The following is a 13529-nucleotide window of genomic DNA, read 5'->3' on the forward strand; positions in this document are numbered from 1 at the left end:
GTAATGATAACTTAATGTTGGGTTATTCCCAACCAAACTGTTGGGTTGAATTATTCAACCCAAAAGTTGAGTTACTCTAACTCAATGTTGGTTGATTCATAACACAACTATTGGGTTGAATTTATTTAACACAAAAGTTGAGTTATTCTAACTCAATGTTGGTTGATTCATAACCCAACTATTGGGTTGAATTTATTCAACACAAAAGTTGAGTAATGCTCACTACAATGTTGGGTTATTCCAAACCCAACTATTGGGTTGAATTTATTTAACACAAAAGTTGAGTTATTCTAACTCAATGTTGGTTGACTCATAACCCAACTATTGGGTTGAATTTATTTAGCACAAAAGTTGAGTTATGCTGACAATGTTGGTTGATTCATAACCCAACTATTGGGTTGAATTTATTCAACACAAAATCTGAGTAATGCTCACTACAATGTTGGGTTATTCCAAACCCAACTATTGGGTTGAATGTATTTAACACAGAAGTTGAGTTTTGTTAACTCAATGTGGGTTGATTCATAACCCAACTATTGGGTTGAATTTATTTAACACAAAAGTTGAGTTAAACTGACAATGTTGGTTGATTCATAACCCAACTATTGGGTTGAATTTATTTAGCACAAAAGTTGAGTTATGCTGACAATGTTGGTTGATTCATAACCCAACTATTGGGTTGAATTTATTCAACACAAAAGTTGAGTAATGCTCACTACAATGTTGGGTTATTCCAAACCCAACTATTGGGTTGAATTTATTTAACACAAAAGTTGAGTTATGTTAACTCAATGTTGGTTGACTCATAACCCAACTATTGGGTTGAATTTATTTAACACAAAAGTTGAGTTATTCTAACTCAATGTTGGTTGATTCATAACCCAACTATTGGGTTGAATTTATTTAACACAAAAGTTGAGTTATTCTAACTCAATGTTGGTTGATTCATAACCCAACTATTGGGTTGAATGTATTCAACACAAAAGCTGAGTAATGCTCACGACAATGTTGGGTTATTCCAAACCCAACTATTGGGTTGAATTTATTTAACACAAAAGTTGAGTTATGTTAACTCAATGTTGGTTGACTCATAACCCAACTATTGGGTTGAATTTATTTAACACAAAAGTTGAGTTATGCTGACAATGTTGGTTGATTCACAACCCAACTATTGGGTTGAATGTATTCAACAGAAAATCTGAGTAATGCTCACTACAATGTTGGGTTGTTCCAAACCCAACTATTGGGTTGAATTTATTTAACAAAAAAGTTGAGTTATGCTGACAATGTTGGTTGATTCATAACCCAACTATTGGGTTGAATTTATTTAACACCAAAGTTGAGTTATTCTAACTCAATGTTGGTTGATTCATAACCCAACTATTGGGTGGAATTTATTTAACACAAAAGTTGAGTTATTCTAACTCAATGTTGGTTGACTCATAACCCAACTATTGGGTTGAATTTATTTAACACAAAAGTTGAGTTATGCTGACAATGTTGGTTGATTCATAACCCAACTATTGGGTTGAATTTATTTAACACAAAAGTTGAGTTATTCTAACTCAATGTTGGTTGATTCATAACCCAACTATTGGGTTGAATGTATTCAACACAAAAGCTGAGTAATGCTCACGACAATGTTGGGTTATTCCAAACCCAACTATTGGGTTGAATTTATTTAACACAAAAGTTGAGTTATGTTAACTCAATGTTGGTTGACTCATAACCCAACTATTGGGTTGAATTTATTTAACACAAAAGTTGAGTTATGCTGACAATGTTGGTTGATTCACAACCCAACTATTGGGTTGAATGTATTCAACACAAAATCTGAGTAATGCTCACTACAATGTTGGGTTGTTCCAAACCCAACTATTGGGTTGAATTTATTTAACACAAAAGTTGAGTTATGCTGACAATGTTGGTTGATTCATAACCCAACTATTGGGTTGAATTTATTTAACACCAAAGTTGAGTTATTCTAACTCAATGTTGGTTGATTCATAACCCAACTATTGGGTGGAATTTATTTAACACAAAAGTTGAGTTATTCTAACTCAATGTTGGTTGACTCATAACCCAACTATTGGGTTGAATTTATTTAACACAAAAGTTGAGTTATGCTGACAATGTTGGTTGATTCATAACCCAACTATTGGGTTGAATTTATTTAACACAAAAGTTGAGTTATTCTAACTCAATGTTGGTTGATTCATAACCCAACTATTGGGTTGAATGTATTCAACACAAAAGCTGAGTAATGCTCACGACAATGTTGGGTTATTCCAAACCCAACTATTGGGTTGAATTTATTTAACACAAAAGTTGAGTTATTCTAACTCAATGTTGGTTGATTCATAACCCAACTATTGGGTTGAATTTATTTAGCACAAAAGTTGAGTTATGCTGACAATGTTGGTTGATTCATAACCCAACTATTGGGTTGAATTTATTCAACACAAAATCTGAGTAATGCTCACTACAATGTTGGGTTATTCCAAACCCAACTATTGGGTTGAATGTATTTAACACAGAAGTTGAGTTTTGTTAACTCAATGTGGGTTGATTCATAACCCAACTATTGGGTTGAATTTATTTAACACAAAAGTTGAGTTAAACTGACAATGTTGGTTGATTCATAACCCAACTATTGGGTTGAATTTATTTAGCACAAAAGTTGAGTTATGCTGACAATGTTGGTTGATTCATAACCCAACTATTGGGTTGAATTTATTCAGCACAAAAGTTGAGTTATGCTGACAATGTTGGTTGATTCATAACCCAACTATTGGGTTGAATTTATTCAACACAAAAGTTGAGTAATGCTCACTACAATGTTGGGTTATTCCAAACCCAACTATTTGGTTGAATTTATTTAACACAAAAGTTGAGTTATGTTAACTCAATGTTGGTTGACTCATAACCCAACTATTGGGTTGAATTTATTTAACACAAAAGTTGAGTTATTCTAACTCAATGTTGGTTGATTCATAACCCAACTATTGGGTTGAATTTATTTAACACAAAAGTTGAGTTATTCTAACTCAATGTTGGTTGATTCATAACCCAACTATTGGGTTGAATGTATTCAACACAAAAGCTGAGTAATGCTCACGACAATGTTGGGTTATTCCAAACCCAACTATTGGGTTGAATTTATTTAACACAAAAGTTGAGTTATGTTAACTCAATGTTGGTTGACTCATAACCCAACTATTGGGTTGAATTTATTTAACACAAAAGTTGAGTTATGCTGACAATGTTGGTTGATTCACAACCCAACTATTGGGTTGAATGTATTCAACACAAAATCTGAGTAATGCTCACTACAATGTTGGGTTGTTCCAAACCCAACTATTGGGTTGAATTTATTTAACACAAAAGTTGAGTTATGCTGACAATGTTGGTTGATTCATAACCCAACTATTGGGTTGAATTTATTTAACACCAAAGTTGAGTAATTCTAACTCAATGTTGGTTGATTCATAACCCAACTATTGGGTGGAATTTATTTAACACAAAAGTTGAGTTATTCTAACTCAATGTTGGTTGATTCATAACCTAACTATTGGGTGGAATTTATTTAACACAAAAGTTGAGTTATTCTAACTCAATGTTGGTTGACTCATAACCCAACTATTGGGTTGAATTTATTTAACACAAAAGTTGAGTTATGCTGACAATGTTGGTTGATTCATAACCCAACTATTGGGTTGAATTTATTTAACACAAAAGTTGAGTTATTCTAACTCAATGTTGGTTGATTCATAACCCAACTATTGGGTTGAATGTATTCAACACAAAAGCTGAGTAATGCTCACGACAATGTTGGGTTATTCCAAACCCAACTATTGGGTGGAATTTATTTAACACAAAAGTTGAGTTATTCTAACTCAATGTTGGTTGACTCATAACCCAACTATTGGGTTGAATTTATTTAACACAAAAGTTGAGTTATGCTGACAATGTTGGTTGATTCATAACCCAACTATTGGGTTGAATTTATTTAACACAAAAGTTGAGTTATTCTAACTCAATGTTGGTTGATTCATAACCCAACTATTGGGTTGAATGTATTCAACACAAAAGTTGAGTAATGCTCACGACAATGTTGGGTTATTCCAAACCCAACTATTGGGTTGAATTTATTTAACACAAAAGTTGAGTTATGTTAACTCAATGTTGGTTGACTCATAACCCAACTATTGGGTTGAATTTATTTAACACAAAAGTTGAGTTATGCTGACAATGTTGGTTGATTCACAACCCAACTATTGGGTTGAATGTATTCAACACAAAATCTGAGTAATGCTCACTACAATGTTGGGTTGTTCCAAACCCAACTATTGGGTTGAATTTATTTAACACAAAAGTTGAGTTATGCTGACAATGTTGGTTGATTCATAACCCAACTATTGGGTTGAATTTATTTAACACCCAAGTTGAGTTATTCTAACTCAATGTTGGTTGATTCATAACCCAACTATTGGGTGGAATTTATTTAACACAAAAGTTGAGTTATTCTAACTCAATGTTGGTTGATTCATAACCCAACTATTGGGTGGAATTTATTTAACACAAAAGTTGAGTTATTCTAACTCAATGTTGGTTGATTCATAACCCAACTATTGGGTTGAATTTATTTAACACAAAAGTTGAGTTATTCTAACTCAATGTTGGTTGATTCATAACCCAACTATTGGGTTGAATTTATTTAACACAAAAGTTGAGTTATGCTGACAATGTTGGTTGATTCATAACCCAACTATTGGGTTGAATTTATTTAACACCCAAGTTGAGTTATTCTAACTCAATGTTGGTTGATTCATAACCCAACTATTGGGTGGAATTTATTTAACACAAAAGTTGAGTTATTCTAACTCAATGTTGGTTGATTCATAACCCAACTATTGGGTTGAATTTATTTAACACAAAAGTTGAGTTATTCTAACTCAATGTTGGTTGATTCATAACCCAACTATTGGGTTGAATTTATTCAACACAAAAGTTGAGTAATGCTCACTACAATGTTGGGTTATTCCAAACCCAATTATTGGGTTGAATTTATTTAACACAAAAGTTGAGTTATGCTGACAATGTTGGTTGATTCATAACCCAACTATTGGGTTGAATTTATTTAACACAAAAGTTGAGTTATTCTAACTCAATGTTGGTTGATTCATAACCCAACTATTGGGTTGAATGTATTCAACACAAAAGCTGAGTAATGCTCACGACAATGTTGGGTTATTCCAAACCCAACTATTGGGTTGAATTTATTTAACACAAAAGTTGAGTTATGTTAACTCAATGTTGGTTGACTCATAACCCAACTATTGGGTTGAATTTATTTAACACAAAAGTTGAGTTATGCTGACAATGTTGGTTGATTCACAACCCAACTATTGGGTTGAATGTATTCAACACAAAATCTGAGTAATGCTCACTACAATGTTGGGTTGTTCCAAACCCAACTATTGGGTTGAATTTATTTAACACAAAAGTTGAGTTATGCTGACAATGTTGGTTGATTCATAACCCAACTTTTGGGTTGAATTTATTTAACACCCAAGTTGAGTTATTCTAACTCAATGTTGGTTGATTCATAACCCAACTATTGGGTGGAATTTATTTAACACAAAAGTTGAGTTATTCTAACTCAATGTTGGTTGATTCATAACCCAACTATTGGGTGGAATTTATTTAACACAAAAGTTGAGTTATTCTAACTCAATGTTGGTTGATTCACAACCCAACTATTGGGTTGAATGTATTCAACACAAAATCTGAGTAATGCTCACTACAATGTTGGGTTGTTCCAAACCCAACTATTGGGTTGAATTTATTTAACACAAAAGTTGAGTTATGCTGACAATGTTGGTTGATTCATAACCCAACTATTGGGTTGAATTTATTTAACACAAAAGTTGAGTTATTCTAACTCAATGTTGGTTGATTCATAACCCAACTATTGGGTGGAATTTATTTAACACAAAAGTTGAGTTATTCTAACTCAATGTTGGTTGATTCATAACCCAACTATTGGGTTGAATTTATTTAACACAAAAGTTGAGTTATTCTAACTCAATGTTGGTTGATTCATAACCCAACTATTGGGTTGAATTTATTCAACACAAAAGTTGAGTAATGCTCACTACAATGTTGGGTTATTCCAAACCCAACTATTGGGTTGAATTTATTTAACACAAAAGTTGAGTTATGTTAACTCAATGTTGGTTGACTCATAACCCAACTATTGGGTTGAATTTATTTAACACAAAAGTTGAGTTATGCTGACAATGTTGGTTGATTCATAACCCAACTATTGGGTTGAATTTATTTAACACAAAAGTTGAGTTATTCTAACTCAATGTTGGTTGATTCATAACCCAACTATTGGGTTGAATGTATTCAACACAAAAGCTGAGTAATGCTCACTACAATGTTGGGTTATTCCAAACCCAATTATTGGGTTGAATTTATTTAACACAAAAGTTGAGTTATGCTGACAATGTTGGTTGATTCATAACCCAACTATTGGGTGGAATTTATTTAACACAAAAGTTGAGTTATTCTAACTCAATGTTGGTTGATTCATAACCCAACTATTGGGTGGAATTTATTTAACACAAAAGTTGAGTTATTCTAACTCAATGTTGGTTGATTCATAACCCAACTATTGGGTTGAATTTATTTAACACAAAAGTTGAGTTATGCTGACAATGTTGGTTGATTCATAACCCAACTATTGGGTTGAATTTATTTAACACCCAAGTTGAGTTATTCTAACTCAATGTTGGTTGATTCATAACCCAACTATTGGGTGGAATTTATTTAACACAAAAGTTGAGTTATTCTAACTCAATGTTGGTTGATTCATAACCCAACTATTGGGTGGAATTTATTTAACACAAAAGTTGAGTTATTCTAACTCAATGTTGGTTGATTCATAACCCAACTATTGGGTTGAATTTATTTAACACAAAAGTTGAGTTATTCTAACTCAATGTTGGTTGATTCATAACCCAACTATTGGGTTGAATTTATTCAACACAAAAGTTGAGTAATGCTCACTACAATGTTGGGTTATTCCAAACCCAATTATTGGGTTGAATTTATTTAACACAAAAGTTGAGTTATGCTGACAATGTTGGTTGATTCATAACCCAAGTATTGGGTTGAATTTATTTAACACAAAAATGGAATTATTCTAACTCAATGTTTGTTTTGGCAAACTCTACATAAGGCCAAAGCCTTCAGCCAAGCAGAAGGGCCTCATGTCCAAATGTCAGTTTGGCTCCCATTTCCCCCCAGAGGACAGAACTGGAATTACTGACAACATTTCCCAACAGCTGAAGACCATCATCAGTAATCAGGAAGGCTCTCACCTGAAGCAATCAAATCCACTCTTTTGAAGTCTGCAGCTCCAGCTCAGACTTCAGGCCAACAAACACTGCTCGAGGAGATTTTGCCAAATACAATAGAGACAACTGTTTAAAGAGACCAGGGTGGCTGACGGTGAGATTACTTATATTATTTTGATGTTTTTGATTTGATGTGTTGAATTTATTTTAATTGCCAAGTGGTTGTTAAATGTTTAAATGCCAAATCCAAGCTGTTAAAGGTCACTACATGTACTTTTGGAAACACTTTTACTTTAAAAAATGGTTTATTGTAATTTGTTTACATTGGTACCTAATTGCTTTTGTATTTGTCCACCTTTTCCAAAGGTTTTTCACCTTACATCTATTCAATGAAAAAAAGAGACAATCAAGTCCAAAATAAACGGATAAACAGAGATTTGTCTTATCATTGGATTAAAACAAAGAGTGAAGTCCCAGTGTAACCCCTGGTCAAAAAGTCAAACCCTTTTCAAGTTAGGGGAGAAAACAAACAAACAAACAAAACATAACTTGGCAGTGAAAAACCGATCCCCCACTGGACAACCAGGAAAAGGAGATCTGGACCAAAGATTTAAAAGTTAATTTCACCAAATTTACTCCAACTCCACTTGTGCTGTAAATATGGCTGACAAGAAGGTGCTTGACCAGCTAAAGACCGAGAGGACAACTGCAAAAGCATCATTCACCCGCCTTGTCAACAGCCTCACCAGGAACCATGATGACTTGTCTGAGGAGGAGCTCAGAGACCGTTTCAAGACACTCATCGCAGCAGTTGACAAAGTCATGGAAGCCAATGACAAGGTAGAGGCCAAACTTCTGACACAGCTAAAAGATGGAGAAACTGAACTCACCCAAGAGCAACAAGAAGATCTGGATAAATACTTCAAGGGAGTGTGAGTCAAAGCGGGCAAAGGTCAAAGGTCAACTCCAGAAGGCCCTGTGGTACAAGTTTGGAAAAGATGAAATGTCCATAGCTCTTCTGGCAGCAGATGAGGAGTGTAGACGCACCACTGCTGTGGAACCGGAGGATATGAACCTGGATGGATATGAGTTCATGCTGAACCACCTGGAAGGACTGGTGAAGACTGCAAAGGAGGTGCATGGTCGGTGGAGACAATGGGTCCCTGAAGAAACAGTAGTTAAAATTCGGACAAGCTTAAAAGGTCTGGAACTACAGACCACCAAGTTGGTTTCCAAGAAGGCTGACTTCATACAACAGAGGATAAAGGAAGAAGTCAGGAGGGAACTAATTGCTCCCAGTCATCCTGTGCCAGCCATCAAGTTGAAACCCACAGCCCTTCCTAAATTCACTGGAAACAAACGTGAATTCCACAGGTGGAAAAAGGACTGGGAAGCACTCCAGAGACAAGGTGAGCCAACTGGTTCCAAGGAGGTGAAGAAGGCCCAATTGCTGGACAGTGTTGAGGACAAGATCAGGAAAGACCTTCGTCTCACCACTCATAACACTGCCGATGACATCTTCCGTGTTCTGGAGAACCGCTATGGCAACCGGACTTCCATTGCTATAGAGATAGTGGAGGAGTTGCAAAGAATCCAACCCGTCAAAAGTAACCAGCCGCGAAAAGTCGTGGAGCTAATCCAAGATGTGGAGAAGGCGCTTCAAGATCTCAGTGAGCTTGGGGACACCGGTGCCATCAAAAACCCACTTGTGACCAAGTCGATTGAGGGGAAACTCCCAGGACCTCTCAGAAAGGAATGGCTCATCTATGCAGCAGACACCAGGAATGCTGTGACTCCAGCAAGCAGGTTTGACGGTCTCTTGGACTTCCTCAAAGAGCAAGAGAGCATATATGAGCAGCTGGAACAACTGGATAAGGAACCTAACAAGAGTGAACATAGGAGACAAACCAGCAGGGTGCATAGTGCAGCTGGCAATGCGTGAAACTGCAAACCTCCCTCTCTTTGCCCATCTTGAAGAGGAGCATCGAGTGCTTCACAACGACAGCTATGTTGATGACATCCTCACTTCCCACAACAACCTTGATCAGCTAAACATCATCACAGCCAACGTGGAGAGGATCCTGAAGGCCGGGGGGTTTGAGTTGAAGCCATGGGTCTTCACTGGCCACAGTGGGAGGAAGGAGCGCTCTGAAGAGGAAAGGACAATGAAAAATACCATTATCTTACCAAACCAGATGAGCGATGATGACAACAAGGCACTCGGTCTGGGCTACAGAGTCGAGGAAGATAAGCTCCATGTCAGAATCGGAATCAACTTTTCAAAGAGGAAGCAAAAGATGCGGCTGGGTGAAGACCTTCTGCAAGAGGAAATCAGAGCCATGACACCCAACCCTTTGACAAGAAGAGAACTTCTCAGTCAAGTGTCAGGACTGTACGACCCAGTTGGCCTTGTAACTCCTGCCAAGCAGAAGGGAGCTATTCTGGTACGGAAGGCCTTTCAAGAGGCAAAGGCTGAAAGCCGTCCAGTCAAAGATACGTGGGACATTGCACTCTCAGATGACCTCAGAGGTGATGCAATCGATCTGTTCGAACAGTACCATCAACTCAGCAAGATCCTGTTCACCAGGGCTCTAACCCCCAAATGCTTAATTATTGAACCACCCTCGGCGATCACATTCTCTGATGGAAGTGAGCATGCTTACGGAGCGGTGATGTACCTGAGATGGATCACAGACCTGGGTCCCATCATCAGACTGGTTGAATCCAAAGCAAAGCTAACTCCCTTGGACCACAAAGGTGATGCTGTCAAAGCAGAAATGTGTGGAGCAGTGTTTGCCTCACGACTCAGGAAGTTCTTCGAACTGCACGGCCAAATCCAAGTCAAAAAGTGGTTTCACTTTGTTGACAGTCAAACAGTCCTCGGGGCAATACAGCGAGAAAGCTATGGCTATCAAACATTCTTTGCCAACCGGATCGGAGAGATTCAAAGCAGCACAGCAGTACAAGACTGGTTGTGGATCCCTGGGTCACAAAACATTGCAGATGTCATCACCAGAGGAGCAGGCCCTCAAGATCTGGATGAACATTCAGAGTGTCAAAATGGACCCGAGTTCTTGAGTCTGCCAGAAAGTGAGTGGCCAACCAAATCTGCTAAGGAACTAGCAACCACCGCCAGAGAGAGCATCAATAAGTTGCAGAGAAAGGCATATGCTGCTATGTTGACAAGGGCCCAAGCTCGGAAACAGTTGCTGGAAAAAGAGCCCGAACACAATCGAAACCAACTCCAAACAGAACAGAGACGGCCAACAGGGGGGTCAATTGTTCAAAGCCTTGTGGATGTCAAACGGTTCAGTGTCCTGACCAGACTGGTCAAAATAGTTGCAATGGTCTGGAGGGCAGCAAAAAGGTTCCGTCAACAAGTTCAGGCTTTGCATGGCCCAAAGTGGGAGGCAGTCTACTCCAGAGGAGCCATCTCTGTGGAAGAAAGGAAAGATGCCCTGAGAGACATTTTTCTTGCAGCACAAGAGGGCGCAATCTTCCAAAACTCAACTACTGACAGGCTGGTGGTATACAAAGACCAGGACTCTGGTCTGTGGTGGACGAGTGCAAGCATCCGGGTTTTCCCAAGCTACTGTGTCCCCCTGACAAAAGTCCCAAAGGCAAAGACCAGCCATCCCAACTCAAGCAGCAGAAAGGAAAAGCTTCAAGCCACCGTTCTGCACAGAGACGTAAGACGGTTGGTTGTCCTACTACCTGCTGAGGAACAGGAATAGAAAATCTTGGCACAACCACCAAAACCAATCACGTGCACTTAGTTTGCCTACAGTCGGCAATCTTCCCGATGTATACATGGAAAGATTGAGTGGGAGGTGTTTTGGCAAACTCTACATAAGGCCAAAGCCTTCACACAAGCAGAAGGGCCTCATGTCCAAATGTCAGTTTGGCTCCCATTTCCCCCCAGAGGACAGAACTGGAATTACTGACATTTGGACATGAGGCCCTTCTGCTTGGGTGAAGGCTTTGGCCTTATGTAGAGTTTGCCAAAACAATGTTGGTTGATTCATAACCCAACTATTGGGTTGAATTTATTTAACACAAAAGTTGAATTATTCGCCCCTCCCCCACCCCATCCCACCATCCCCCCAACCTCAACCTCCTCATGCTCTCTCAGGGAGAGCATGTCCCAAATTCCAAGCTGCTGTTTTGAGGCATGTTAAAAAAAAATAATGCACTTTGTGACTTCAATAATAAATATGGCAGTGCCATGTTGGCATTTTTTTCCATAACTTGAGTTGATTTATTTTGGAAAACCTTGTTACATTGTTTAATGCATCCAGCGGGGCATCACAACAAAATTAGGCATAATAATGTGTTAATTCCACGAATGAATATATCGGTATCGGTTGATATCGGAATCGGTAATTTAGAAGTTGGACAATATCGGAATATCGGATATCGGCAAAAAAGCCATTATCGGACATCTCTAATCATGTGGTTTCTTTTTTTTTTTTTTTTTACATACGTAGCACCATCTACAAAGAATTGCTATTGCGACATCTAGTGGACACATTTAGAACAGCGGTTTCTTTCATAAAAAAATGTTGGCTCATTTTTATACTTAGCAAACTCATCCCGCGGGGCCGGATAAAACCTGTTTGTGGGCCGTACGTTTGACACCCCTGCAGTAGGGTTTACTGAAAGAACTTGTAAGACCACAAAAACATTCAAAATACAGCAAGTAAAAAACTATAATAAGGATTTTTTAAAGTAATTTCACTGCAAAAAGTCAGTGTTCAAAAACAAGAAAAAAATAAATAAAAAATGAGGGGTATTTTATTTGAACTAAGCAAAATTATCTGCCAATAGAACAAGAACATTTGGCTTGTCAAGACTTTCCAAAACAAGTGAAATTAGCTAACCTCAATGAACCCAAAAATACCTTAAAATAAGTATATTCTCACTAATAACAAGTGCACTTTTCTTGGTAGAAAAAAAAAGAGACCTTTTAAAATATTCTAAATGCTAGTGCCATTATCTTGACATAATGATATGCGCTCTGCATTACATTTCATGAAACCAGCAAACTTGTACTAAAAACTCATTTATTGTTCTTAATGGAAAGGCAACAAGTTTCCCAGCCGCTCAGGCAAATCATATTGTCTAAAAATGCATTTTTCCATGGATAACATGACATTATCGTGCCAAATGTGTGCTCTTTCAGTCAATTAGTGCGCATATATACAGCCCGACCCCCGCCCAAATTTCTTTTATTGTAATTTTGAAGAATTTATCTGAATGTGCATGAGCTATTTCTGTTCAAAATTGTTTGAAATGTTAAATGTTTAAATATTAACTGTCAGTTTACTGTACTGTGCCAACTGTACTACTATATGAGTACCTATTTTCTATTGTTTCATTAAAAATAAAACAGCAAAGTCCATTTGGCTGTCATCTGTTTTAATTATGAGACACAATTGTGTCAAAGTCATGATTTTTTATTTCATGCTTGAAATAAGAAATGATTACTTTAAAAAAAAGTAGTTTTATACTTGTGAGTGTTGATGACACAGCTTTGCAACACTTGATATTCTAGTTTCAAGCATGTTTTACTCAATATAGGTCATCACATCTCAGCAACAAGCTGTAATATCTTACTGAGATCATTTAGGACCAAAACACTTAAAACAAGTAAAAGACTAACATAAAATCTGCTTAGTGAGAAAAATTAAATAAATTCAACCCAATAGCTGGGTTATGAGTCCACCAACATTGAGTTAACATAACTCAACTTTTGTGTTAAATAAATTCAACCCAAGAGTTGGGTTTGGAATAACCCAACATTGTAGTGAGCATTACTCAGCTTTTGTGTTGAATAAATTCCACCCAATAGTTGGGTTATGAATCAACCAACATTGTCAGCATAACTCAACTTTTGTGTTAAATAAATTCAACCCAATAGTTGGGTCATGAATCAACCCACATTGAGTTAGCATAACTCAACTTTTGTGTTGAATAAATTCAACCCAATAGTTGGGTTATGAATCAACCAACATTGTCAGCATAACTCAACTTTTGTGTTAAATAAATTCAACCCAATAGTTGGGTTATGAATCAACCAACATTGTCAGCATAACTCAACTTTTGTGTTAAATAAATTCAACCCAATAGTTGGGTTTGGAATAACCCAACATTGTAGTGAGC

The 13529-nt window shown here is 37.1% G+C and overlaps 1 protein-coding gene across 3 annotated transcripts in view; it reads right to left on the minus strand.

Moving 5' to 3' along the window:
* The window catches only part of LOC133577244 (kinase suppressor of Ras 2-like), a 303350-nt gene that overhangs the window by 96657 nt on the left and 193164 nt on the right, over positions 1-13529 (minus strand). The gene's annotated exons all lie outside the window — the stretch shown is intronic.

Source organism: Nerophis lumbriciformis, linkage group LG38 (assembly GCF_033978685.3).
Source record: "Nerophis lumbriciformis linkage group LG38, RoL_Nlum_v2.1, whole genome shotgun sequence".
Lineage (NCBI taxonomy): Eukaryota > Metazoa > Chordata > Actinopteri > Syngnathiformes > Syngnathidae > Nerophis > Nerophis lumbriciformis.